General features: G+C 57.1%; 1 protein-coding gene across 4 annotated transcripts in view; it reads left to right on the top strand.

Moving 5' to 3' along the window:
• Window positions 1–19,648, top strand: part of LOC115937809 (uncharacterized) — a 49,579-nt gene extending 29,931 nt beyond the window's left edge. The window contains exons 3-7 of one of the 4 annotated variants that reach the window (XR_014149016.1): window positions 5,630–5,721; window positions 9,439–9,511; window positions 10,964–11,030; window positions 11,662–13,926; window positions 19,099–19,648. The gene's annotated coding sequence lies outside the window, so the exon portion shown is untranslated. The other 3 variants (XR_014149018.1, XR_014149017.1, XR_014149021.1) reach the window with 3 other exon arrangements.
• Window positions 19,649–26,921: the final 7,273 nt, after the last annotated feature.

Raw genomic sequence — 26,921 nt, 5'->3', positions numbered from 1 at the left:
CAGTCTCTGTAGTCTCTACCACAGTGCACAACAGGATTCAATGAACACGCCAGACAGAGGAGGTCGCTGCCTCCACGGTCACAGCCTAGTGGAGGGGTCAGGGGGCAGCTCGTGTAAATGAGCAGCTGAGGTACAGTCAGGTGTCTAGGGGAGCAGATGGGACTGACCGGGCGGGTCACGGAAGACCGCTCCCAGGAAGAAATATCTGAAATGGTGCCTGAGCCAAGGGGAGGAGCAGCTCCACAGCCTCGCGGAGGGAGAGCATGCAGAGGCAGGAGCGGCAGGTGCAAAGGCCCTGAGGTGGGTGGTCCCCGCCCTAAAGGGAGGCCCTCCTGGCTGCGGCCCAGGCTGAGGGGGCCAGCGATAAGTCTCAGGGGCCTCGTGGGTCCCGATACGGAGCGGAGCCTTATTCTGAGTGCAGGGGGCAGCGCGGAGGCAGGACCTGATCCCCGTGCTCATCAGATCCCTTTGGCTGCTCTGGGGAGGGAAGTGAAGGTATGGAGCCTGAGGGCAGTGAGGAGGCCAGGCTTCAAGAGGAGCTCTCGGTGATGTGGTGGGACAAGAAGGGGAATTTCAGATTTATCCTGAAGGTGAAGCCACGAGCTGCAGAATGGATGGGTGTGAGGTGAGGAGTCTCAGTTGGGGGACGCCCAGACTCAGGTATTGATGGCAGAGCTCGGGGCGACCTGAGCCTGGGGGGAGCTGGTGGACAGTGCTGTCTGGCCTCACGGAGCCTGGGCCACCCACTGGGCCTTCCTGGTGCTGAGCAGGTGACCGAGGGCTCAGACAAGCTCAGGGAAAGCTCTGGAACCTTGGTATGAATTTGGGGTCATGAGTGCATGGGTGATCTTAGAGGTGTCAGCAGGGAGAAGGGGCTGAGCCCTATGGCCTCTGACCTGAGAGAGGAAGGGCGGGCAGGGTGGGTGTGGGAGGGGAGCCTTGAGGGGATAAACGTGAAGTCCATAAGACATCATTACTTGGCGCAAAGGTCCCAGGTCAGGTGACAATGGTACTCAGCTGCCCTTGTCCAAATTGGTAGCAAGCTTATCCCAAGGTCACTCGTGATGCCCCCCCATTTATTCCTGCACCATCTCCATGGCAGTGTGCTATCATCTGCAAAGGGAAACTGAGGCTCGGGTTAACCACCGTGGGATTTGACAGGACTGCACCAGCATCCAAGCAGACCTTTGTCCATGGCCGGTGCTCTCCCTCGTGAGGCCTGGGGGGTGACCCAGCGTGCTAACCTGGTGGTGGGCGGGGGTCTGGAGTCTTGTGTCTTCGTTCACGCATGAGAATCTTGGATTCCTGAGGTTTCCAAACTCCACTTGCCACAAGGGGAACTCAAACTGACAGAGAGGACCTTGTCATGAGAAGGTGGGGAGTGCCCTGCTGGTCTGCATGCAGCAACGGCGAGCTGATGCCCAAAGCCCCCCCGCGCACCCCTGCCCTCCCAGCCAGTCTGCTCCACACGGCTCTCTTCCAAGGCAGCACCTTCAACACCACAACAGCCCTGACCGGGGTTCGAGTGAATAAGGGCAGCTGGACCACAGGGCGACCTCCCGCCCGCAGGAAGCTGACCATATAGATGAGCACAGCCAGGGACCCCCAGGACCCTGAGCTTGCGGAGGGCCTGGCTGGGCTTTGCAGCCTCACTGGCCTGGAGAGGGAAGGGGTGGACAAGGCAGTGGTTCTCACTCTCCTGAGGTGCGTCTGGAGGACTTGTCAAAGCCCAGAGCTCAGCAGGTCCGGGGCACTGAGAATGCGCATTTCCATGATGCTGCTGGTCTGGGACCCCGCATGGAGAACCACTGACTCGGGAGTTCCTACCCAGCCTGCATATTAAATCACCTGCTGAGCTTTAAAAACTGAGTCTGGCCACTGTGTCAGAGTTTGGGGAAGGAAGGGGGGAAGGGGACTGGGGTAGTGAGAAAATCTTTGAAAGTTCTGTTCTCCGGTGGGTCCAGCATGGGGGCTGGTGAGGAGCTCAGAGGGAGGAACTGGTCAGCGCTTCCTAGGTCATCTGAACGGAGGACCCAGCAAGGGGGCTTGGTGCAAACAGGTGTCCGGGCCTGCCACCCAGAGCCCCCTGGGAGGACCTGAGGCTGGGGCTGTGGACAGGATCATCGGGGGATCCGTGGGACAAACTCTGAGACCCAGCAAGGAAATACATGGCTGGACGGCATCGCGCACGTGGAGAGATGCACAGAAACGCCTCCAGCATGCTGCTCGCCTGGAGAATCACCCAGCTGCCTGTGTGCAGGCGAGGAGGCTCGGGGAGGGCGCTGGGCCAAAGCAGGTGACTCCTCATCCCTTTCCTTAGAGTCACCTCTCTGGCTTCTATTTGGGTTTATTAGTGTCCAAATCCTCTGAAGATAGTATTGCCTGCACTGGGATGACCATGCCCGCCTCCCCCAGCCCCAATATTAATGATCAATTAAAAACCCAGCAGGAGGAGAGGAGAGGGGAGGCTGGGGACATCTGTGTCCGAGGCAGCTCCTGGAGCCTCCTTGGGCAGGAGGCTCAGGTCCTGAGTCAACGTGTCCAGCAGTCCCTCCAGGCTCCGCTCATCCTAGGACAATGACTCAACCCATCCATCACCCTGCCGTCCAGCAGACAGCGAGTGTTTGAAACCAACCGGCACCCTGGGCCTTGGACACAAAGGGATCTGTTGGTGCCAGGTGAGGCAGAGGTTTGGCAAAGGACCAAAGCGCCGGTGACGGGCACAATATGGTCTTGCACCGAACCAGCCTTTCCTACGCCATCTCTCAGTGTGCCCGGGAGCCAGTCCCAGCCTCCCAGCAGAGCCCCGTGTGGAGCCAGGCCTTCTTAGGCTGGGCTGGGGCAGGCGTGAGGGAGGCGGGGCTCGGTCTCTCCTCCTCACCCTATGGAGGCACCAAGACAGATGGCAAAGGTGTGGGGCAGCTGGTGGGCTGCAGAGAGACAAGAACGTGGACGAGGATGCCCGGCCCCGTGCTCCTTGCTGTCACCTGCCCACTGCCATCCCGGCACCAGCTCACCTACGGAGAGGCCCCGTGGGGATGGCATGTGCCAGGTCCTTGCCAGTGCTGGTGGTGGGGCTGAGGAGGGCCTCCCTGGGGCATCTACCCTGTGCCATCCTCATGGCAACCACAGGGCAGGCCCCTTGTTCAGGTGAGGAGACAGAAGCCCCCATAGGCCGGAGGGCCCTGGCCATGGGAAGGCATGAGGACAGCATGCGGTGGGCCATGAGCCCTGCCCCTGCCCACTCCCAGCACTCAGCAGGGGGCAATGACCTTGATCCTTTGACAGCCAGGAGGGGAGATGGGGCTGGTGGCCACCTGGAGCAGAGGCTGGCTACATCATCAGGCTGGGAGCATCCCTCCCCGCCAGCCTCTCATGGGCGCACGTCAACATGCCCAGACAGCCACTGGGGGCTCTGGCCGTGTCCACCTCGTTCTGGCCAGGTGTGGGCCCTGAACAAACAGTGTTGGGCTTCCCCAGCAGGCTGAAGGGACATGAGCATCACTGCTGTCTTGGCCAGGTCAGGTGGCCATAGCCGTACCGTAGACTGGCTGGCTTCGACAACAGAAACCCCTCCTCTCATGGTTCTGGAGGCTGGAAGTCTGAGATCAGGGTGCCAGGGCCATCTGGTTCTGGGTGAGGGCCTTTTCTGGCTTGCAGACTGCATCCCGTCACTGTGTCCACAGATGGCCCCTCCATGGCATGCATGTGGATAGAGTGACCCATCCTATAGGGCATGGAATCCCCCCAGGAGAGCCGCATCTTCACAACCTCACCTACCCCTAATGACTTCCTAAAAGCCCCACCTCCAAATACTGTCACATTGGAGTTAGGGTTTCAACATCTGAATTTTGAGGGAATTTGGGGTGGGGGACAAAAACATTCAGTCCATAACAGATACAAAATTCCTCAACAAATACTGGGAAATTGAATCCAGCAAAAATAAAAATAAATTATCTCATGACCAAGTGGAGTTATCCCTATGATGCATGGCTGGTTCGATATTCAATATTCGAGTCACTGTATCGACAGTTTAAAGAACAGAAACCATGTGGACATCTCAATAGATGCTGTAAAAATATTTGAAAATATTTAACTTCTATTCATGATGAAAACCCTCATCATGAAGGGGCCTCCTCAACCTGATTAAAGGCATCTATAAAAAAATAATGATAATAATGATAAATAAGAAACCCATACCTAACATCATTTTTGATGGGGAAAGCCCTAAACAGTGTAATAAGACAATGAACAAGTTGGTGTGCTACCTACTGGCTTGGGAGATCAACAGAGCTGTCTCTATCCACACATACCAGGAGTCTATATGACAGTCTCAAAGAATTGACAAAAAACTGCAAGAAGTAATAAGTGAGCTTTGCAAGTTCCTCAGATACAAAGTCACTATACAAAAATCAGTCCGATGTTTGTTTACTAGCAATGAACAATTGCAAACTGAGATTTAAAAACAGTACCATTTACAATGGCACCAAACACATACGAAATACTTAGATATAAATCTAATGAAATGAGTGTAAATTTTGTAAGCTGAGGACCACAAAACACTGATTACAGAAGTCAGCTAAGATGCACATAAATGGAGAGATGAACCATGTTCATGGATTGTTAGCGTGTTCATTTCCCCCAAACTGGCCTATAGATCCAATGCAAATCCAAACAAAAGAAAAAAACCCAAACAAACAAAAGCAAAAACAGGGGAATGTTTTTGTAGAGGTTGGAAAACCTGTTTTTAAAACTTACACGGGAAAAGGAAAAGGAGCTAGAATCACCAAAGAAGTGTTTGAAAAAGAACAAATCTGGCAGATTCACACTAACTGATTTCAAGTCTTACTATAAAGCTACAGAGATTAAGAGAGTGTGGTATTTACGATCTGATAGACACATAGAACAAAATAGAGACTCTAGAATTAGGGCCACATATATAGTCAATTGATTTCAGTGAAGGTTCAAAGATAATAAACGGGGGAAAGACAGTCTTTTTAACAAATGGCGCTGGAACAATTGGATATTCATGTGCCCCCCACACACAAAAGAGAGAGAGAGAGAGAAAGAAAGAAAAGAATCTTGACCCATGCATTGCAGCATATACAAAAATTAATTCAAAATGGCTCATAGACCTAAATAGAAAATCTGCAACCATAAAACTTCTAGAAGATAGAAAAAGAAATTCTTGTGACCTTGGGTTAGTCAAAGATCTTAGATCTGACACATACAAGCATTGATCCACAAAAAAATGAATTTGTAAATTGAATTTAATAAAAATTAAGAACTTCAGCTCTTTCTATGGCAGTTAAGAGAATGAATGAACAGAGGAGCTACAGACTGGGAGGAAACATTTGCCCGTCCTCTTACCTGATAGAGAACTTGAATTCAGAATATATAGAGTTCTCAAAACTCAGTAATAAACGGCCTAGTGTTTTTTTTTTTTTTTTGAGATTTTATTTATTTGAGAGAGAGCATCGGTGGGGGGGAATAGTTGAATATGTTGTCCCTTCAGATGACTTTATCTACCTGTGTCTGTATATAAAGTGTGTCTCCTGTAGCCAGTATATAGTGGGATCTGGCTTCTTTATATTCACTATGTCAATCTCTGCCCTTTTTTTTTTTTAAGTAGGCTCCGTGCCCAATGCAGAGCCCAAGACCCTGAGATCAAGACCTGAGCTGAGATCAAGAGCCGGATGCTTAACCGACTAAGCCACCCAGGTGCCCTCTCAATCTCTGCCTTTTAATTAAAATGTTTAAACCGTTAACATTTGATGAAATTATCCATATGGTTGGATTTAGGTCTGTCATTTTATTTTCTGTTTTCTGTTTGTCTCCTCTGAGTTTATTTGTTCTAATGAATATATTATTTTTTACTATTCCATTTTAATGTATACACTGGCTTTTGGCTGTCTCTTCTTATATACTTTTTTTAGTGGTTGCCCTAGGGATGTCAGGATCCTTTATTTTACAGTCCCCTTAGAGTTCGTATTTTCCCCCTTCCCATAAAATAAAGCAAGCTTGCAAATTTAGGTCCATTTCCCCAGCCTCACTGGCCTTTGCCACTCATATTATGACACCTCCATGTGTTGAAAATCCCCCCACAGCATTACCATTTTTCGTTTTAAAGGGGAAGAAAAGCAAACCTGGATATTTACTCCGGGAATCACACTCTGCCTCCTCCCGGTGCCACCTCCCATCAGCCTGGCGCTCCTGCACCATTTCTGGTGGGAAGGTCTGCAGGTGGTATACCCTCTTAGTTTTCCTTCACCTGCGATTATCTTCGTTTTCCTTCATTCCAGAAAGAAATAGTCACGGGAAATGGAGCTCTGGGCTGACAGTGCTTTTCTCTCAGCACTTAGAGACGCTGCTCTGCAGCGTCTGGTCCTCGCGGTTTCCGACAGCAAACGTCAAGCCTCTGAATCATCGTTTCGTGGGTGTAACGTGTTGTTTTTCTCTAGCTGCTTCCAAGATGTTTTCTTTGGTTTTCAGGAATTTGGTTATTATGTTTCTCAGTGTGGTTTTCTTTAAGTTTATCCTCTTTGGGATTCTCTGAGCTTCTTGAATGTGTTCATTTATTTCTCTCACCAAATTTAGGGTGTTTCCGTCGTTTTTCCTTCAAATACCTTCCCCATCTTTCTCCTTTCTTCCTGGAACTCCAAATGTGTACCGGACTCTCTGATGTCATCCCCCCCGGTTCCTGAGCCTCCGCTTTCTCTTCCTATCTCTCTTCTGTAGATTGGATATTTTCTATTTACCTTCAAGTTCACTGACTTTCTCCTTCATCTCTGTTCTGCTATGAGTTCATCAGTCAATTTTTAATTTCAGATTCTGTATTTTGGGATTTGGAAATACTCATTTGTTTATTTATTTCCTACTTCTCTGCTGAGAATTCTTATCATTCATTTCATATCATATTCTGTGTTTGTGGGGGGGGTTCCTTACAAAACCTAGTCGGGATGTCCACTGTAAGCACCTAGTCATCCTGGGGCTGGAATCTGACCATTGTCCCTCCTCCTGAGGATGGTCATTTTCCTGGTTTCTGTTGAATGATTTTGTTTTACATCCTGAGCAGTGGAATGCTGTGCGGTACCAACTCTAGGTCCTGTTTTCATCCTCTGGAGATGCTGACCAGCACAGCACACAGGTCCGTCTCACCTTCTGTGGGAGGGCTTCACATACGAGCCCTCCAGGGTCGTTCTGAGGTGTGTGCAGGGCTGTGCGCACAATGAGGAGACCCTCTTGTCCGGCTCTCTCCCTTCCAGGAGTCCCCCCACTCCCTTGCCTGCAGGGGCCCCCTTTCCCGGTTTCTCTCACTGGGAAGATGGGGTTTCTATCAGAGTCGGAGTCTCTTGTGTGGCTGTGCTGATTCGAGACTGGGGCTTGCCTTCTGGACAGAGCCACAGGGAAAACCCAGAAACTCCGCTCAGGTTGTTTCTCTGCGTTCCGCTCACTTCGATGTGTCCTCAGCAGCGGTTCTTGTTCGCATTTTGTCCAGATTTTAGTCACAATTAGTGGAGGGGTGGGCCAGCCAGTCAGTACCTGGGCTGTGTTTGAGACGACCCCTCCGTGCTCCCTCAAGGGTGTCCTGACAGCGAAGCTTGGCGGAGAGTCGGTCATGCGCCCTAAGGGTGAGCGTGGGCCCCCGCTGTGTGCCGGGCACATGGGCGGAGCCCGTAGCTCAGGCAGGTGGTGAGGACTCTGCGGGGGGCTCTTTTCTGGGGCCCTGGCCGGAGCTGTCCTGCTTCTGGCAGGGGCGGCTGTGGCCAGAGCCAGGTCAGGCGACAGGGGGATGGCAATATCGTGTGGACACAACATCTTCCTTTCCTGCGTCAAAGTCGGACCAACCTGCTCAGACCCGGGTAACAGCAGAGCAGCCGGCCTGTCTACACACCTGCAGCCTTGGGGACAGAGCGGGAGAGCCGGGGCCTCGGGACCACGTTCCCCCATCCCACGGAGGCCCTGCCCCGGCCTCCTCTGAGTTACTCCGGCCGCTTGGGGCAGCAGAGCCCTCGCGGGACCCAAGTTTCCTTGGCCCCACGCCACAGCTCCGGGGACAGACCGCTGATGGCAGAGCTGATGAGCTCAGAGCCTGGGGGCAGGGGGCAGTCTGGCTGGACAGCCATGACTCAGTAGAGGGGAGGGGACAGGGAGCAGAGGCGTCTCACGCACCCCTGGTGCCCTTCAGCACGGGGCAGGAACGGGGACACAAGGCGTAAGCACCATGGCAGCTCAACGGCCTTTGGCCAGAACGTCTGCTGAGTGTGCCGGCGCGGGGCGGGGCTCCGGGCTGAGGCCCAGGACAGGGGCTGTCACCAGCCGGCCAGGCTGGGAGGGGCGCGTCGCACACGTTCCGGGGGCACCTGGTGCAGCAGGCCCCCCAGCTCAGAGGGACAGTGGGCGGGAAGGAGGGCATGTGCAGACCTGCGTACCCCCGGCCACACCCAGGTGGGGATGAACCCGGGCCCCTCCCTGCCTGTTCCCTGGGACGCCCACCTGCCCTGGGGGAGCCTCCCAGGGCCCGCCCGCAGGAGCTGGGAGGTGGGGGGCAGCCAGGGCCCCAGGGCCCCAGACCACACACTTGCCACCCAGGTGCTGCAGCCCGGCCCACACACTTGGGTCCTTCCAGATCTGGTGTCCCTTGTTTGGGAAGAATGGTGAGGTTAGAGGGACCTGGGCATGTCCCCCAAAGAGCCTAGAATAAGACCAGAGCCCCAGGCCAGCTGCCCTGGGCAGCGAGAGCTCGCTTGGAGACAGGGTAGGCCCTTCTCTGCAGCCGCGGCCCCGTCAGCTCCATCTGCCCACTGGTTCTCCCCGTCGCTCCTGCCTCTGAACTCCACACCTGAGCATCCAGCTCCCACCAACCTGCCCGCTAGCGACAGCAGGGGCACCCCTAAACCCGTGCCCCAGCCGGCCCCTCTCCCTCAGCCAGACCCGGGGCTCCTGGGCTCCCTCTCGGGGCCCCCTCCTGTCTCTGAGATATCTGCCCGCCTGGATCTCTTGCAGGCAAAGGCACCCCCAGGCCCCCTGACCCCCTTCCCTCTCCTCATGGCAGTGGGGGCCGCCTCTTCTCACGGACACCCATCACACCGCCCCAGCTCTGGTTGGAGCCCTCTGGGGCTGCTCAGATGAGGTCACGGACTGCCCAGGCCCCTCAAGTGCATCTGAGTCCCCCTCCCCCTGTCACCCCCGGCTTCCCCCTGCAGCTCCCCGAGAGTCCTCTGCCTTAGCCTTCACGGCCCCTCTGCAGGGACTCTGGGCCAGGTCTGCTGCATGGTGTGGGTCTGCTCGCGGGTAGTTCTGTTCTTATATTTGCAGTGACTGGTGATCAGGTCGTTGCCGTGGGGACACCCCCCACCACCGCCTCCCGCAGGGTCCCAGGCACATCCGTGTGCATGTCTGAGGTGGCCCCTGTTCTGACAAACCAATTCCCTTCAGGGTCTGGGGGACCCACAGCCCACGTGTGCAGACTTGAAAGTTTGAACAGTAGGGCGTGAAGTGTGCCCTAAAGGTGAGCTTCCCGGAGTGTGCTTTCAATGTGAACAGTAATTTCTTACTTAAGAGAAGCCTATAAACCCAGCTCTTCTTTGGGATCTAGCAGGAAGTTCTTGTCCCAGTGGTTAACTGTTTTAGGCGAGGGGCAGTGTCAGGAGACTTGCCAGCAGGTTAAGGACTTGGGATTTCAAGAGGTCCCCAGTTGATTGAGGGGCTCATAGTGTGGTGAGGGGGTGTGAGGCCCTGGGCACAGGTGGGAGGGTGGGGCCTGCAGGCGCCAGGCACATCATTCAGCCACAGATGGGGAGGGACTGGACACTCAGGCTGCATGCCCTTCACTCCTGCATTCACTGTTTCTTTATAAATACAGATCAAGCTCCTACTATGTGCCAGATAATGTCCCTAGCAGGAAACAGTAGGCACAGACATGTCATTCGGGGTCAGGGGAGCTTTCCCCACGGCCAGACCCACATGTGCAAAGGCCCTGTGGCAGGAGAAGCCCCAGGCACCGAGAGTGTGTGTGAGGGAGGTGAGCCTGAGAAGCTAACGTTTGCTTCAACCCAAGGGCATCAGCTGAGCTGCTGCAGGAGACGCTTGTCTAGCAAGTGCCACAGTAAACCCTCAGGGCCTCCACCGGTGGCCCCCTGGGATCAGCCCCCAAACGTCCTGCCCCTGGACCTCAAACATTGTTCCAGTTACTGCTACATCACGAGCACTCAGACTCAGGTCGTAAGATGACCCCGTGTGTTGCTCTCGGAGGCTGTGGGCCAGGACTCAGACGAGCCACACAGGGACCTCCTTCCTCGGTGGGGTGGGTGTCGGGCCACTAAAACCCAAAGTTCTGCCACAGTCCCACCAGCTGGGGGGGCTCTCTGCTCCATTTCCCAGCTGGGGCCCCTGGGGAACATGCACCCCCCACCTCTGAGGTTTGCCCAGGACGAGATTGGGAGCAGGGACTCCCTGCTCAGAACCCGGAGGCGGGAAGCGTGCACACTGCTGGCCTCAGACTCAGCTGCTGTTCCAGCCCCCTGCTCCTGCTGCCCCCCAGCCGGCTCTCCCAGGGGAGAGGCCCTGCCCCACCCGCCCAGGCAGACCGGCAGGTCACGGCAGGCCACTGACCTCCCTCCGGTCCTGGCCCAGAGATGCAGCAGGTGCATGCAGGGCAGGGTCTCGGCCCAGGCTGGGCTCTGAGGGCAGGGCCTCTCCAGGGATACCAGTCCCTCCCCACCGGGCAGCCGAAAGCAGGGGGAGCGGCTGGCCGGGGGGGCGGGGGGGCACGGGGAAAGCCTGCTGGCCTTGGCCCCTGGGGACACCGGCCCTGACACGGTTTAGGACAGGCAAGGGGCGGGGCCTCCAGGGAGCTGCACCCCCCCGGCCACGCCCCTGTGCCCAGCTGGCCGCGGGAGCCCCTGGCTCCTCACCCTTCAGCAGGCCTTATGCTCAGTGCACACACCTGTCCTGTCTCCAGAGCCACGGCACCTGCGTGAACCGTGCAGCCAGCTCCAGGCACTGCGTCACAACCGTGTTTGGAGAAGGTAAGAGTTTCGGGAGGGGCCTGGGGCGGCTGAGCTGTGGGGGGGGGGCCGGCAGGGGAGTGGCGAGGTGGAACCAGCAGAGACGGAGCGGGCGGGTCCTGAGAGGGAAGATGGGGCTGCCAGGACCCTTCGGCTCCAGACATCCGACAGCTCCCGTCAGGCCCCCACCTGGGACCCCTTTGGGGTACCATGCCCCCCCAGGTTCCTCTGCACCTCAGCGTCTCGGGGAGGCGGCCTATCTTTCGCTGCTGGAGTTGGCACGTGCCTGTCTGGGGCAGGGGCAGGAAGGTGCCCTGCAGGCCGGTCCTTGTCCTCGGGGGCGCAGGGCAGCTCCCAGCTTCATAAGCGGCAGGCCTGCAGGTGTGAGTGGTCGTGAATATGAATGAGCCGCCGGCGGAGCCCACAGCGGCCATTAGGAATGACATGACCTGTGTTTATTATAAACTCTTCTCTGAGGTGCACCATGGCTTGATTAATAATTGGGCCCGGCATCCCAGGGAAATTTCATCTTTGCCACTTTGGAGAATTGCAGTGAAAGCACCATCCTCCCGAAGGTTCTTCCTCACCCCTGTATGAGCAGCTCTGTAAGATGCACGTGGAGGCTCATGCCTGGTCACCATGGTTTCCTTAGCGGGGATCAGAGCACTCACAGGTGACGCCCGTTCTTCGGTGGGATGACGAACCCTTTGCTTTCACACCAATGGAAGACATGACCTCACGTCCCGCGGGGAGCAGAAGACACGGCTGGGTCGGAGAGAGCCGGAGAGAGCCAGAGAGAGAGACACTGAGCTGGGGAAGCTCCCGCCATCGAGGAGAGCGCCCGGCTGGAGTGCACAAATGGACACGGCCAGCAAGAGCGCAGCGAAAAGGACCGTACTGCAGGCAGAGCAAGGGGGCGGTGGGCGGTGGGCGAGGCCTGGCTCTCCCTGGCTCTCTCTGTTCCCCGAGGACCCTCACGTGGACCCAGAGCTGGGAAGCGCTGGGCTGGACGCCAGCAAAGCACTCTTGGAGTTGCAAGCAGGCCCATTTGTAACTGTGTTATTCCTTAGCAGTTTTACTCAGCTGGCTGGCAGAGCCCCAGCTCAGCTGCCGGCTGCCTCCCGGCTGCAGGGATGCAGGACTCGGGGTGGGGAAGGGGGCCCCACGCCGCATCTTCCTCTCTGTGCTCAGGGGGCCTTCCTGGGGGATGCCACACCCCAGGCCTGCCCACGGAAGGGCACCACACAGAAGCTGGCCACCAGCTCCCACTTTCTGAGAATTTGGAGCCCCGGATAGGGGTGGGGTCCAAGGGTGGCTACATGGCATTTGCGACAGCTGCAAATGTCAAAAATCCCCACGCATCCATTGCGTGTCCCCTACCACAGGTGACTGACACCCCAGCAAAGCTGCTCTGCAGGCTTCGGCCCTGGGACTCTCCTGTTCACGTCACCACTGGAGCAGACCCTCTAAGCAGTGCGCCAGCCCGAGTCCCTGCTCATCCCCCTCTAAAGAAGGCCAGGGCCGCTGTGTGTCCATCATAGGCCATGCTCATTTAGGTCGTTGTAAAAATGAATTTACTCCTTAAATACCATTCAAGGAAACTAGCAAACTCGCCTCCCCAGACAAGCTCCTGATGGCTGAAACGGGCCTCGTCTGCAGCACGCTCCTTGCTCATACTGCAGATTCGACTCTTCATGGGCCCTGTGTCACTTGGCCCCAAATGCTGGGCCTGCTTCAAACCAAGGCAATGATGCCCTCATTGCTCCATTGTCACTCCCCTGGAAAATTATCATGGGGTCATGGTCACTACATCTCACACTGTGTAATGATTCGAGCTGGGGCTGAGGACATGCCTCCTAACCCTAATCCTGCCTCCTTGGGGCTCCAGGACTGGCAGGGCCCGTGTCTGCTGGGAATCCCTTCCCTGTTGCAGAAGACATTTGTGGGGGGCCCCTCTCCCCGCTTCCTACGGCGGTGGACTGGTTTGGCCTTGGGCATCCACCACTACTCTGTTCCAGCCCATGCATTCCAGGCATGGTGGCCGGCTGCAGTCCAGGCTTGGGCACGCGACCCTGGGAAGATCAGCATGAGTCAGTTCCAGGAGCTGGAATTTTGGGGCTGCTTCCATGTTGGTGAGGTGGACTCATGAGGACAGAGCCAATGTGGATGGGACACAGAGTAGAGAAATCTCATCTTAGCAACACCTTTTAAACCCTTGATCAAGCCATACCTGAAACAAGAATGCCCTGACATTCCAGGTTGTGTCTTCTGTCACCTGCAACTGAAGGAGGCCGGGGCCCGTGTTCAGGCTGAAGGAGTGGTCTGGCTCTGGTCTCGCTTGACCTGCATCGGGCAGCAGAGAAGACGCGATGAGCCCATCATGAGAAAAGCCTCAGACAAATCCAAATTGTGGGGTATTCTACAAAACACTGGACCAGTCGTCCTCACAACTGCCGGGTCACCAAAACAAGGAAAGTCTGAGAGAGACTGTCCCAGCTGAGAGGAGCCCAAGGAGACATGCTGACCCAGTGTCACATGGGTCCTGGGGTGGAAAGAGGACATGAGGATAGTAGTGAAGCTGGGTTCCCATCCCATGCTCCTTCCTCGTGACAAGTGGACCACCACAGTGTGAGATGGGGGCGCTGGGCGGCATGTGGGGACCCCCCCACTCTCTTTGCAACCTTTCTGTAAATCTAAAACTCCTCTGAAATCTCAATGTGTATTTGGAAAAGGAAGGAGAAAAATGAATCACAATTTGAACGTTCACTGAAGAAAAGCCGGTTTTGCAGAGACCACGGAGCATCAGTGTAGCGTTTCTACCTCAGCTCTAGAAGAAGGGACACACGTGGGTCTGGCGCTTTGTTGTGGGTGCGAGTGGTCCACGAAACCACAAAATCCCGCAGCAGGAAACATACAGGTGCCCGGGGCCGGTGGGGTGGGTGGGCGCATGCTGGGTTTTAGGCAGACGTTTTCGGCAGGGGTTGAGAGCCGTTGGCCACGAGGAAGATGAGTTTCAGTGTCTGGCTGTTGTGCAGAGAACAGCTGGGGAGGAGGAGGTGGGTGAGGTCAGGGCCCCTCCGGTGGGTTGGGCTGGAGCCGCCGGGGTGGGGTGGGAGCATCCTGCTGAGAAGGGCACCCCTTGCTGCCTGGGCCGGATGGCATCTGGCAGCCCCACCAGGCAAACAAGAGCTGGGCCCACATGCCCCTCCCAGCTCGGTGCTCCCCTGAGCTGCCGTGGGGCCGGGCCGTGCGGGCAGGACCGGGTGCCCCGGGCCTGTGGGGACCAGAGCCACTGCCCCTCATGGCTCAGGACCCCTGGGAAGATGGCAGCGTAGGCAGAAACGCAGGAGGAGGTGCTGTGAAGGCCCCGTCGGGAGGAGGGGCTCAGGCAAAGGCCAGCAGCCCCGCCCGCTGTGGCCCCAACAGGTGGGCGCCCAGCCCCGGCTGCTGTACCAGGACCTGCAGGCAGGCTCACCGACGGCCCAGGGGCCTGAGCGGCTCCTCCGGGGACACGAGGGCTGGGGACGGAAGGCGGGGCAGATGCGGGGCGGGAGGGGCGGGCTCAGCGCCCGAGGCAGTGTGGTCCCGCCCGAGGGGCACCGGCCAGGCCGCTGTGGGGGTCTGCTTCTAAGAGCAAAAGACAGCCGTCAGTGCCCTTTGCACTGGAGGGGGCGTGGCTGTCACCCAGCTTGCGCGGCGGCGGGAGGAAGGGGGGGACGAGAGGTGAACAGACACCCAAGCGTTTAGGAGCTAAATCAGTAAGATGAGCACCAGAGACCTCCCAGCTGTCCCTGCACCAGTCACTTCTGCAGAACAGGCACCCCCCCGCCCCCGGCAGGTGGCAAGGAGCATCTCCTTCTCGTTGGAGTCTGAGGTCAGCGGGGCAGGGCAGACCCGCCGGCTCTGGGCTGTGGGTGGGGCTCAGCTCTACCACCGCGGTGCCTATTCTTCTGTGACCAGCAGGTGCCCCTGCCAGTCCTTGTTGGGGTGACGGCAAACACACAAGAACTCGAGCCCGACACCTACACACAAATCAGGCCTTGGCTTGGGTCATGTTCACCAAAATCCCACTGGCTAGTGGACAAGGAAGGAAACGCCTCCCACCTCCAGGCCCCCACTCTAGGGTGCGGGTTAGGATGCCGCGGTACTTTCATCATTGGCGAAAGGAAGCGTTTCACAAAGGTGGAACCGTTCTGAGGCGAAAGGAAGCGTTTCACAAAGGTGGAACCATTCTGTGGTGGAAATGTTCATTAGGAAAATCAGCTAAGAGGCCTCCTGCCCGTCAGTATGTCAAAGGCCAGCACAAACCTGGGCGCCGGGAGCTGCTGGTGGTGGGAGTCCCCAGCCATCCGGGGGCTGTTCACGTGGAAAACAGGGCGGCCATGAGACCTCCAGCCAAGAGGCCTCAGCGTCTGCCCAAGGGGTCATAAAAGGACCCAGATTCCCCATCGGCCAAGATTTTTAGGAGCGGAGCAGAGCCCGGGAGCAGCGCAAACGCCAGTCACGGAGCGCCCCGTGCCGTCCCCTGCCTGCCAGGCCCACCACCGCCAGCCTCACAGGAATCGGCACCAACACTAAACATAAAGAGACTGCTTTCCAGGCAAACTGCTGATACTCGGGACTCCGGCAAGGAGAGCTTGAGGGAGACCGGCCTCACGGATCCATAGGACACGTGACAGCTCAGACGTTAATCAATTTTCAACCCTTGAAACGAAAATGGTCTTGATTTACGAAATCCCACGAGCCAGGTCTTTTCCACGCCGCCCAGCATTGTGAGCAGGGGTGTCCCGCCTGGTGCAAGGCGGCCCTCTGTCCGGCCCAAGACCCTCCCGGGCACCCGCCCACCCCTGCCTGCCGGGGGCTGACCTCCAGACACAGCCACGCAGCCCCGGCCACACCACACCTGGCGGGTATAAGGGGACGCTGCTTCGGGCTCTTCGCTTTCGTCAGAGACCTTCCGTGTGCACGTGGGGATCAGCAGTGGCCCCGAGAGGGACCCCAGCCCCAGGGGTCACTGTCCAGCAGGTGAGAGATCACCTCCCTCCAACCCCACGGACTGAGGACAAACAAGTTTATTCTGGGCGGTTGATGAAGATCTGTAGAAAACATAAGCCCCTATCCATTTTCAACCATATAATTATATTCCATCTGCACTCTCTGGTCGCTAGTGCCAGACCCTTAGCTAATTATTTAAATAAGCAATTTGAGCCAAAGCTTGGAAGTGTCACGTCACTGTATACCCAAATCCACCAGACAGAGAAAATAGGGGAATATAGATGAATTGCATTATTGCTCTGGGATGGTGAGTCCTTCCCAAGCAGCACAGAAGGAAAGATTGGTATATCTGACCACATAACAATTTAAAACAGCTGATGGTTAGAGACACCATGAACCAAAATTAAAAGCAAATGGCAAACCAGGAGAAAGTGTTTCAATATGTATTACAAGTGGTTAATAATGATCTCGTAAAGCAATACATTTTAAAGGACAAGCACGCCCACAGAAAAATGGGCAAAAGACCTGCACAGGCATTTTGCAAACTGCCCTGTCAGCCAGCGAGTGGATGAGCAACGCTTCGCTTCACTGGAACCAAAGAAACGCCACCAAAGCATCAATGGCACCCAATTTATCTTCTGTCAAACTGGCAAATAATGTTTTAAATTGTAAAACCAATTCTGGCCAAAGAACAGAGAAAAGACCCCTCATGCCCGCTGGTAGAAGTATAAACTGGCATGCCTTTTCTGGAGGGTGGGAAGACGGGCAATGCAGTGTATTTGGAGACAATGAACCAAGAGCCCAATGAAATTCATAGAAATATGTCCTAAAAACATACGTTCCTGTGTGAGGATTTGCATGCAAGAATAGTCATGACACGTAGCAGCTAAAGCTGGAAACAGTCTACATACATGATCAGATCATGGGAGAACCTTGTGCAGCCACTGAAAATGCTGTGGAAGAACATTTATTGACAGGGAATGTGACCACGAGCGCTGCCGAGAGTTATGGAAACAGTGGACAGATGCAGACGCTGTTGAAGAAGAGAGGAGTGGAGAGTGAGATAAGCAGATGGTCAAGGGCACGTGGACACTGGTTATCCCTGCAAGTGCTCTCAGGTGACCAAGGGGCCTCATAAACTTACTGCAAATCCAAAGAAATGACAAGACAAGCCGGTCAGTGTCCTCGCTCTCCTGCTGATTACTCTTTTCTGTTCCCATTGATTTTGTTCTATAAATCACTTTGAGTTGAGTTATTTGGGATCATGATGCAAAGAGGCATGCATTTGAACAAACACGAGGTCGCAAACATGGATGGGGAAGACAGGCATCATCCTCCTAGCAAGCCAGTTATTGTCGTAACACAGGAGGAACGAGCCGGGGAGCTGGGGCGGGATGACAGTCACAATATTTCCCTTGCCATTAAAACTGATTTTTAAAATGGATGAAGACTGCACACCGTGGCACTACCCCCACCCCACTCCCCGGGTTGGGCCCCGGGCTCCGTACCCACCACGTGGACTCAGGGCAAGCCATCTAACTTCCTTGTTTTATCCTGACCTGTAACATCGGAGAAATAATCATGTCTGCTTCGTGGATGCACTTCCCAGCGTGAGGGTCCGCTTTGGAAGCACTCGGTAAAGACTTGCGCTACGGTTAACCTTGGTATTGTTGTTGCGTTCGTTCAAGAACAACACAACCTCTTTCCCAGGGAATCTTGCTTGGCGTGGATTATACAAACCCAGCTCAGGCGTGTGCATATCCTGGAGCCTGCACCTTGTACCCATCGGACGTGCACACGTGGGCTCACCGGAGCACCTGCTCCAGTGGGCGGGGTGGCGCCGTCCCTAACAGCCTCGAACTGGCTACAGTCCAAGTGCCCGTGAACAACTGCACGAGTAAATGGTTGTGTGTTTGTACAAGGGCATACAATACAGCAAAGCAAATAAACAGGCCTCAGTTGTGTGCAACGACCCACATGAACCTTCAGAACATAGTGTTACCGCAAGAAGCCAGACACGCAGCGCCAACACCGAACAAGTCCAGACAGGCGAAGCTGGGAAACAGGGCGGCAGTTCCTCATAGGGTCAACTGCAGAATTACCGTCTGATCCAGCTGTCTGACTGATGAAACACCCCCAGCAGGACGGAAGCGGGTCTGGAAGGGCTGCACCCTGTGTGTACAGCAGTGCCGTTCACAGGACCCAAGGGGTGGAGGCAGCCCAGATGCCCCTCGACACAGGAATAGATCCAATGTGGTCTGTCCACACAACGGAATATAATTTCCCCTTAAAACGAATGACATGCTGCAACATGGATGGAGCTTGAAGACATTCTCGTAAGTTTTGGAGTTAGCCAAACACAAAAGGACAAATGTATGATTCCAGTGCTCCCAAGGTTACAGAGCAAGGTCACCCTCCGTCCACAGCACTCGGGTGAAGCTGAGGTTCCTGAGCTCGGCAGAGTGCAGACCAGCGGCCAGCCAGACACCTCTGGGCTTCTGCTCAGGGCCTGCGCTCTGGGTCCCAGGGCCCTGACCAGAGGCCCTGCCCTCCTCTTGCTGACCTGCCCCCCATGGTACGCCCACAGACACCAGCAAATTACACCAGTGTCCTGTGGCTGCCGGAGCCAGAGGGGTCCCGGGCAGGACCCCGGGCTGGGCAGCCTTTCTCAACGAGCCCCGAGGCTCAGGGTCGCCAGTGTGCCCTTGAGCCAAGAGCACATGTTGCAGCATGTCATTCGTTTTAAGGGGAAATTATATTCCGTTGTGTGGACAGACCACATTGGATCTATTCCTGTGTCGAGGGGCATCTGGGCTGCCTCCACCCCTTGGGTCCTGTGAACGGCACAGGGAAGCTGGGTCCTGCGCCCCATGTACACGAGCCCCTTCACCAGGGCAGCTGCCTTCTCGGCCACACCTCCCTGGAACATCGTCTGGGACAGGAAGGAAGGGAGGAGAAGGTGGTGACAGAGGGAGAGGGGTGGTCCCACGCTCGACGCTGCGCAGCCTGCCCCATGTCCTTGGCTGCTTTGGGTGGCCCCACCGTGGGCAGCCAGCCGCTTTCCTCACCTTCCTAGTGTCATCTGTTTTCTCAGACCTCAGCCGTGTCATCTACAGGTACCTGCTCCTCGTCAGCCACACAGGGATGCGGCATCTCAGGGGCCCTGCTGGCCTGTGCTGAGAGAGAAGGAGAGCCCGCCTGCAGACGGCAGGTCCCTGTGCCCATGTGTCCACCAGGGGTGCGTCCAGGGCTGTGGGGGCCACAGCGAATCCAAGACCTCCTGCTCCCCCTCCCGAGAGATGCTGGCTGCCAGGGGAGTCCCGGGCAGGCTCCTGGCCCGCGCTCAGGGTGGCTCTGTTGGGTTCTCTGTGCCACCAGGACCCTGTGTTGTTATGACAGAACAGCAAACTTTAAAAAGACAATGGGACGGGGTTGCCTGGGTGGCTCAGTCGTTAAGCGTCTGCCTTCGGCTCAGGTCCTGATCCCAGTGTCCTGGGATCGAGCCCTGCATCGGGCTCCCTGCTCTGGGGGATGCCTGCTTCTCCCTCTCCCACTCCCCCTGCTTGTGTTCCCTCTCTCGCTGTGTCTCTCTCTGTCAAATAAATAAATAAAATCTTAAAAAAAAAAAAAAAAAGACAATGGGACGTCAGCGTCCAACTGCCTCGTTTTCAACATAGGGAAACCAAGTCTGGGAAGAGCAAGGCACCTCCCTCCAGGGCTGGTGGAAGGTTCTGATGCTGGCTCAGGACAGGCGGGGCCAGGAGAGAAAATGAGGTGTTGGCTCAGGGCCCAAGGGCACTGTGGACATGGGTCAGCGGCCAAGGGTCAGGACTGCGCTGGGCGTCACTGCCCGGGACGTGACCGGCCACAGCCCTGGGGGCCTCCACCATGGAAGCCTCCAGGACGTGCACACTGCCAGGGTCCCAGGCCCAGTGACAGTGTGACCGTGGCAGGTGGCAGGTGGAGGGAGACACGTGGGTCTGCAGCGGTCACCCGTCGATACCGCCCCCAGAGCCTCCACTCGCTCCTGACCTGCTGAGCAGCATGCGCACCAACCCCACCCGGACCATCAGAGTCTCACGCCATCACTAAGGAGCTAGGGCCAGACCTCAGCTTGACCAGGACGTCCACACAGCTCTGGGTCAAATGGGGCAGCGCAGCCATCCGCGTGGACAGCATCTGGTGCGCGGGCCGGGCCTGGTCTGGCCCGATTCGCCGGGTAGAGCGCCCGGTAGAATCCGGTGCTTCACGCTCTCGAGACGCCAGCTTCTCAGCTGCAGCCGAGCGACCCACCGGGCGACGGGCTCCCTTCCAGGAACCGGGACTGTGCTCCAAGAGAAATGCTCTGTTTCAGTGGATCCCAATCAGACCCAGTTACCGAGACACCGGCCATGGGGCCAGGCCTGCACAGGACCTTCCCTCCACGGCGGCGAGGTGGCCGCCACGCTCCTGGGGCCATTCCTCAGCTGGCTCCGCGGCCAGCGGTCCAGGGGCCTCCCCACCCTGCTTGGGCCACAGTGGTGATCTGCATGGGGCAGCAGGTCCCTCCTGCTCCTCCCGGCCCCTGCCCCCTGCAGCCGGGATGTGCATCACGTGAGCGGCCCTGGAAAGAGCCCGTGACACCGGCCAGGACCAGCTGACCATCTGCCTTTCCTCTGACTCTTTCTTAGCCCGTCAGAAAGATAGTGCTTTTATGTAGAGAAGAATACTCACACCGTATGCGGGAGTTGCAAGCATCCCTGTGATGAGCCCAGCAGAGAGGGGCTTGAGCCAGGGAGGGAGCGGACGTGGGCACCCAGGCAAGACCCCCATGCCGTGCTTCCCTGAGCCAGGAGCGCTGTGTCACCCGGGGGGGGCGGGGGCAGCTCGGCTGGTCTGGGTCAGGAGCCCACGGAAGGGCGGGAAGTGAGCAGCAGTGAGGGTGAGGGCCACCACGGTCAACCCCCGTCCCCTGCCTGGAGACCCGCAGGAGGGGAAGAATGAAGGGGGGGAAATCAGAGGGGGAGACAAACCATGAGAGACGATGGACTCTGAGAAACAAACTGAGGGTTCTAGAGGGGAGGGGGATGGGGGGCTTGGGGGGGATGGGTTAGCCGGGTGATGGGTAGTAAAGGGCACATTCTGCATGGAGCACTGGGTGTTATGCACAAACAGTGAATCATGGAACCCTACATCAAAAACTAATGATGTAATGTATGGGGATTAACATAACAATAAAAAAATTAAAAAAAAAAGAATGAGCCTCCTGTATGGGCTGTGGGGCCGGGGGGGCCTGCGCCTGGGCGGGTGGGGTCAGCGTTGGCAGCGGCCGAAGCCGGTCACGGGCACGCCAGGCACATCGTGCTCTTCCCTCTATGTTTGTGCACATTCACATTTTCCCGAGAGCAGGGCAGGCGCGGAGGCGAGCAGGAGGTGAGCAGGACGGGAGGCCGGGTCAGGCTGGGCCTGCGGAAGGCGGGAGGGATTCCAGACGCGCTCGCCCCAGCCTTGCTCACAACTGCACGTCGCTAGTCTGCGCATCTCGATCTCGTGGTCTGAGCCAGTGCAGGACACGGAAAGGGAAGCACAGGTTGCGGACTGGCGGTGACAGAAACCACCCCAGCGAGCAGCCCCGTGGGCGAGCTTGTGAACAAGGCGGGCCTCTGCCCACCGGGGTTCCCACGCGCGTTCCAGATGGAGGGGCCGGGAAAGGTGAGTGAGAGCCGCCTTCGCTCTCATTTACCCGGCGTCGGGGCTGTGGGAAAGGCTGCCGGTCCCTCCCTGGGGCTTCCGCGGGCCGGCTGGCCTCCAGGGGGACACGGGAGGGCTGGGGCGCCTCGGTGGACCCGGGACACCAGCACCACGTCCCGCACCAGCACGTCCCGGCTGCTCTCTGTACGTGGCCCAGCCCTCACCCCCGGTCCTCTTGCAGCCTGTCCGTGCCTCAGTCTCCCCATCTGCCCCCGCCTGGCCACAGGCAAATGGGGCAGAGGCCAGAGGTCTGGCTGCATGGCAGCCCCACAAAGACTGGGGAGTTTCCCAGGGAAAGATTTATGGCTTATCAAATGTTTCCACTCCACCTCCCGGTGACAGTCACGGAGAAACCACAGTGACCCCACATGACCTGCTGTTTCCTGAGCACGGAGGCATGGACTCTGAATCATGCTGGGGTCACGGTGCCCCCGGAAGTGGCCTTGATGTGAGGGTGACGGGGCCAAGCCCAGCCCCTTCCCTGAGGGCCCGCGTGGCATGGACACCCCCCCAGAAGTGCCCCACATGGGGGGGCGCTGCTGGCCCTGCAGGGGTGGCCCCCCACGCACACTGGCCCTCCTGCCTCCCTGCACTCCGCAGGCTGGGGGCCACCAGGGGCCACAAAGGAGGGGTTGGCAGGAGTCCCCTGCACGCCGGCTGGTCCTGGTCGTACCAGCCTTGCTGTTTACCTGGAATTCTCGTCGGGGTTTCAAGGAAAGTCCTGCAGCCCCCACGGAACCCGAGGCCAGCCGCACTCCCACGCAGACGCGCAGACCGGCCCGCGCGACGGGGCAGCGAGACCGGCCCGCGAGGGCGAGAGGCTTCCACCAGGTGGCGCAGGAACGCCTCCAGGGCCGAGCTTGGTTCCCACAGTTTGTGCGTCTGGAGCAGCCCAAGCCAATAAAAATAAAATGGAGGCACGCGCGTAATTTTACATGAAATAGGCGAAATTAATCTCAACAGTATGTTCTATTTCATCCAATGTAGCCAAAATGTATCCCTTCCACAGGTTGATACGAGGAATCACTGATGAGATCCTTTCCTTTTCTCTACTGTCTTCAAACCCCCGCGGGTTACACGCGCAGCACGCCTCAACCGACCCGCTGAAATTTTATCAGAAATCACTGATTGTACTTAAACTTCATAAAACTTAGAGTCCAAAAACGAGATCCCTTGTTCCAAAGATGCTTAGAAGTTTTCAGTAACTGAACGGAGTGTCATTAAAAATTTTTAAATCTAATTTAATTAAGGTCGAATTAAAGCCCCTGTGGCTGCTGAATGGGACCGGGTGTCAAAGGCCATGTTGCCAACCCCCGCCTACAGGCAGCCCACCTGGGTTAACAGCCATGAGGGAGGCACTACTGGTGTTCTGAGGGACAAGCAAGGACCCCAAGGCCATCCGGGCTGGGGAACCAGGTGGGGCCGGCTGCCCTAGGAGACCCACTCGGTGGGGTGCCAAAGGACCCGAGAACTCCCGCAGTGAGGGGCGTGGCAGTTCCAAGCCCCACCTGGCCGGGGAGCCCAGATTCTGCCCTTCTTTCTTCATCTCCTCTGCTCTGTGCAGACTGCATGCCCCCCACCCCAGGCCTCTGCCCCCAGGCAAGGAAAGCAGACCCCCGGAGCCGTGACAGACAAGGACCTGGATTCTCCCCGGAGCCTCCAGAAGGAGCCCCATCCTGTGGACGCCTGCAGCCAGTGAGCCCGGACTGGACGTCGGCCTGGGACTGTCAGATGCCGAGTGTGGTCATTTTCAGCCCTGGGCCCGCGGTGATCCGTCACAGCAGTGACGGGAAGCTCGCACGGCCTCCGCGGGACGGAGTGCGGGTGCTGGGCGCGGTGAAGTCACCGGGGCTGTGGAGGGTTTGAAGCAGGAGGGGATGACAGTCTGATTGGCGCTCCCTAACTGTGAGCCCGCGCTGGGACGGTGGCCCCAGCACGTGGGGGTGGCACCGCTCTCCCGCGCCGCGGCGGGCCCCATCTCACAGCCGGGCGGACCGAGACCCCCGGGCCGGGTGCCGGATCGTGGCGCGGCGCCGCGCAACCACGCGCGGGCCTCCCCAGGTGCCGCGCGCGCCTCCGTCGGCAGGCGGTCTCGTCCAGGATCGACCTGGGCCGCGAAGCCCGCCTGGGCCCGGCGGGTAGGTCGGGGTGCGCGCAGCTCCGCTCAAGGCCACGTGCTCCGTCAGAGCTGAGCGGTGCATGACTCCTCGGCGGCGTTTGGAGCCTTCCCTGGCACCGCGTGTCGGCGACACGCACGCAGGCGCGACCGACACCCCAACCGGCGAAGGAGGGAGCTGGCTGCGGGGCCGCGAATGTCCAGATCAGAGGTCCCTAGAGACGCGGAGGGCGGCGCCGGCGCAGCCTGGCGCCCTGGGGCGGTTCTGGGCCCGCCCCTCCCGGAACCAGCCTGACCCGGGCTGCTCGGCGACTGTGACTTCTGTTCGAATGATTTACCTCCTATTTCACCTGTCACCGGTGTGTACCTGGCTGTCAGGTGCTTTCAAAGAGAAGTTTACCTAGGAAGGGCTGGGGCAGGGATGGGGCTCGGTGCGTGTTTTAGTCATTTCAGGCAATCACTGGGGTTTCCCGAGCTTTCTGGAAGAAGTCCACGTAACTCTGAATACACGCTGAGTCTCCACCTCTCACAAAGGACGGAGTTTCTCCTGAACAAACTGGTGGTGCCCGTGAAGACGGTCTGGGACACAGATTTCATGGCTGCCAGAGAATCAGGAAATTGATTCTTTTTTTTTCTTTTTGGAAATTGGTTCTAATAGAGGCTACCAGGAGTCAATGCTTCTCCTCACAGGCTGAGACCAGCCCAGAAAACTTCTCGTTCAGACTGCCCAGGGCAGAAACTTCCCTTGCTTCCTGGCCTGGTAATTTTCCAAAGTTGAAACTTTCCTGTCAAGGGGCAGGAAGGACGTTCAGCCACGGACAGCTCAACCAGAAACATTTCTGCCCAACCAGAAGTCACAGCTGCCCAGAGCGGGATCCGGGACGTGACTCAGCAGCCTAAGGGAAGCCGGGAGAGCAGGGGCGGGGCAGCTCTTGATGCAAGGTGGGGGCACCAGCTGCTGTGGGGGCCGCCGGCCCAGGATGCGTCCAGAGCTGTGGGCGGGGTGCTGGGCGGCCTGGCCGTCCCCTACCTTCAGACCACGTGCATCCCAGGCCACACGTGAGCGTCACTGACCGGGGACAGAACATTCCAGGGAGGAGGCCCAAGCTGCCAAGGACTTAGGACCCTGGTCGAAGGTGTGAGGACAGCTAGACGTAACTCGTTCCCAGTTCCCATCTGGTGGGAAGATCCAGGGGAGACAAGTGTTAGAGGATGCAGGCTCCTTTCAGCCCGAAGGTCTCAGGGCTCCAACCTACTGTGCACAGCGGCGGCGGCCTTGTGGCTGAGCTCTGCCCCACTTCCCTGAACCAGACCAGAACAAAGATGCTGTGCTAAGTGAGGTTATCCTTCTCTACCTTCAGGTTCACGGCAGGCGGTCTCCTCCTGCCTGGGTTGGGAGGGCCCACGGGGAGAGGGACAGGAAGTGACCGTCTCTGGTTCAGGGGGCAGACCTCAGGACTCGGCGTGTACCTCATTGTCTCCTCTTCCGCTGGCCTGGCAGCCGACAAGCTCAGCCTCCGCAGGGCACCCACAGGGGCTGCCCGGGACAAAGCCGGGGCCCTCGCACCTGGGCGTTCGTGCCTGTGCCGAGCGCCCCACCCCGAAGCGAGCTTCCTCTTCTATGAAACCTCCAGGCAATTCTGCTTTTGGATATGTATTTTTTTTGCATTTGGATATTTTTAAGGGAAGTTCTTTATTATTATCTGAATATGTCACTATCAAAAAAGGGAAATGCCCATCCAAACCACACTGTTTATGGTTTTACCAGAAAGAGCAGATGGTGCCAGGACTGGGGCGGGGAAGGGCACAGCAAGCCCTCACCCCAGATATGGGAATAGCCTGTCCTCCTGCCTCCCAGAGATGGACGGGATGGCTCTGCCGCTGAAACACGTGAGGACAGCGCAGACTGCGTCCCGCCAACCACTGAAAGTTACCAGTCGGTCTGCGTAGAATTCTGCGGGGTCCACACGGGTCAGCCGTGCCAGGCACATGCCTTTGGAATCACGCATGGAGAGGCCTCAGCCTTTACTTCCTCCCCAGAAATGAGGTCAAAGAACATTTAATGCAAATCCCATTGTATGAGCTCAGTTTTCCCATTTCCAGGTAACTGCCCGTGATCCAGAGCAGAAATACAGAAAGCGCATTCGTGGTGTGTGCCCTAGTCTGCGTATGGAGCAGAGCCAGGCCATTGTCTGGGACCAGTGAGGGAGATCAAACCAGTCACTGAGGGGCAGTGACTGGGGCCAGTGAGCATTTTCTGCTTCACCATGCACAATGGAATTCCACTGTTCTCATCCTTTGATTTAGAGCTTAATGTTGCCCTAAACCAAGACAGAACAAAACACAACAGTGAAAAGCCCGTCCTGGGCGGGCCACCTTCCTACCCACGCAGCTGCCGTGCCCAGGACAACAGCCACTGGAATGCATTTCTTTGTGGGGTCTGGTCCTGCCAAGGGTGTGGTTGGCACGGGAAAGCAGTGCCAAGGAAGGAAAGGAGGAGGCCGGCCACCCTGCTGTGACCAGGCATGCATGCGGCCAAGGACAATCCAGGCTTGAGACACAGGATCACGAGTGGGATGTCACAAGAGACTAGAAAGACCATTTGCCAGACACCCCGTCTTTCCCAGTCTCCTCCCTGCCAACCCCACACAGTGGCCCCCCAGCCCTGGTCTCAGATAAATGCCACCTAATTGTCACAGATAAAATACCATTTTTCACCTCCAAGCCTGACTATCCCCCAAACCCAGAGCTGTATGTCCAGCTTCTGACCTACCATCATCATCATCATCACCTTCATCACCACCACAACCATCATCACCATCACCACCACCATCATCACCATCATCATCACCATCACTATCTTCACCATCACCATCACTATCATCATCACCATCACCACCATCATCACCATCATCATCATCATCATCACCATCACCACCATCATCACCATCACCACCAATACCATCATCATTACCACCATCATCATCACCATCATCATCACCATCACAATCTTCATCATCACCATCACCATCATCACCATCATCATCATCACCATCACCACCATCATCACC

The sequence above is a fragment of the Leptonychotes weddellii genome, chromosome 10 (assembly GCF_054177405.1).
Source record: "Leptonychotes weddellii isolate Sample4059 chromosome 10, ASM5417740v2, whole genome shotgun sequence".
Classification (NCBI taxonomy): domain Eukaryota; kingdom Metazoa; phylum Chordata; class Mammalia; order Carnivora; family Phocidae; genus Leptonychotes; species Leptonychotes weddellii.
Note: the sequence above shows the minus strand (reverse complement) of the source record. Positions and strands in the feature narration are given on the sequence as shown.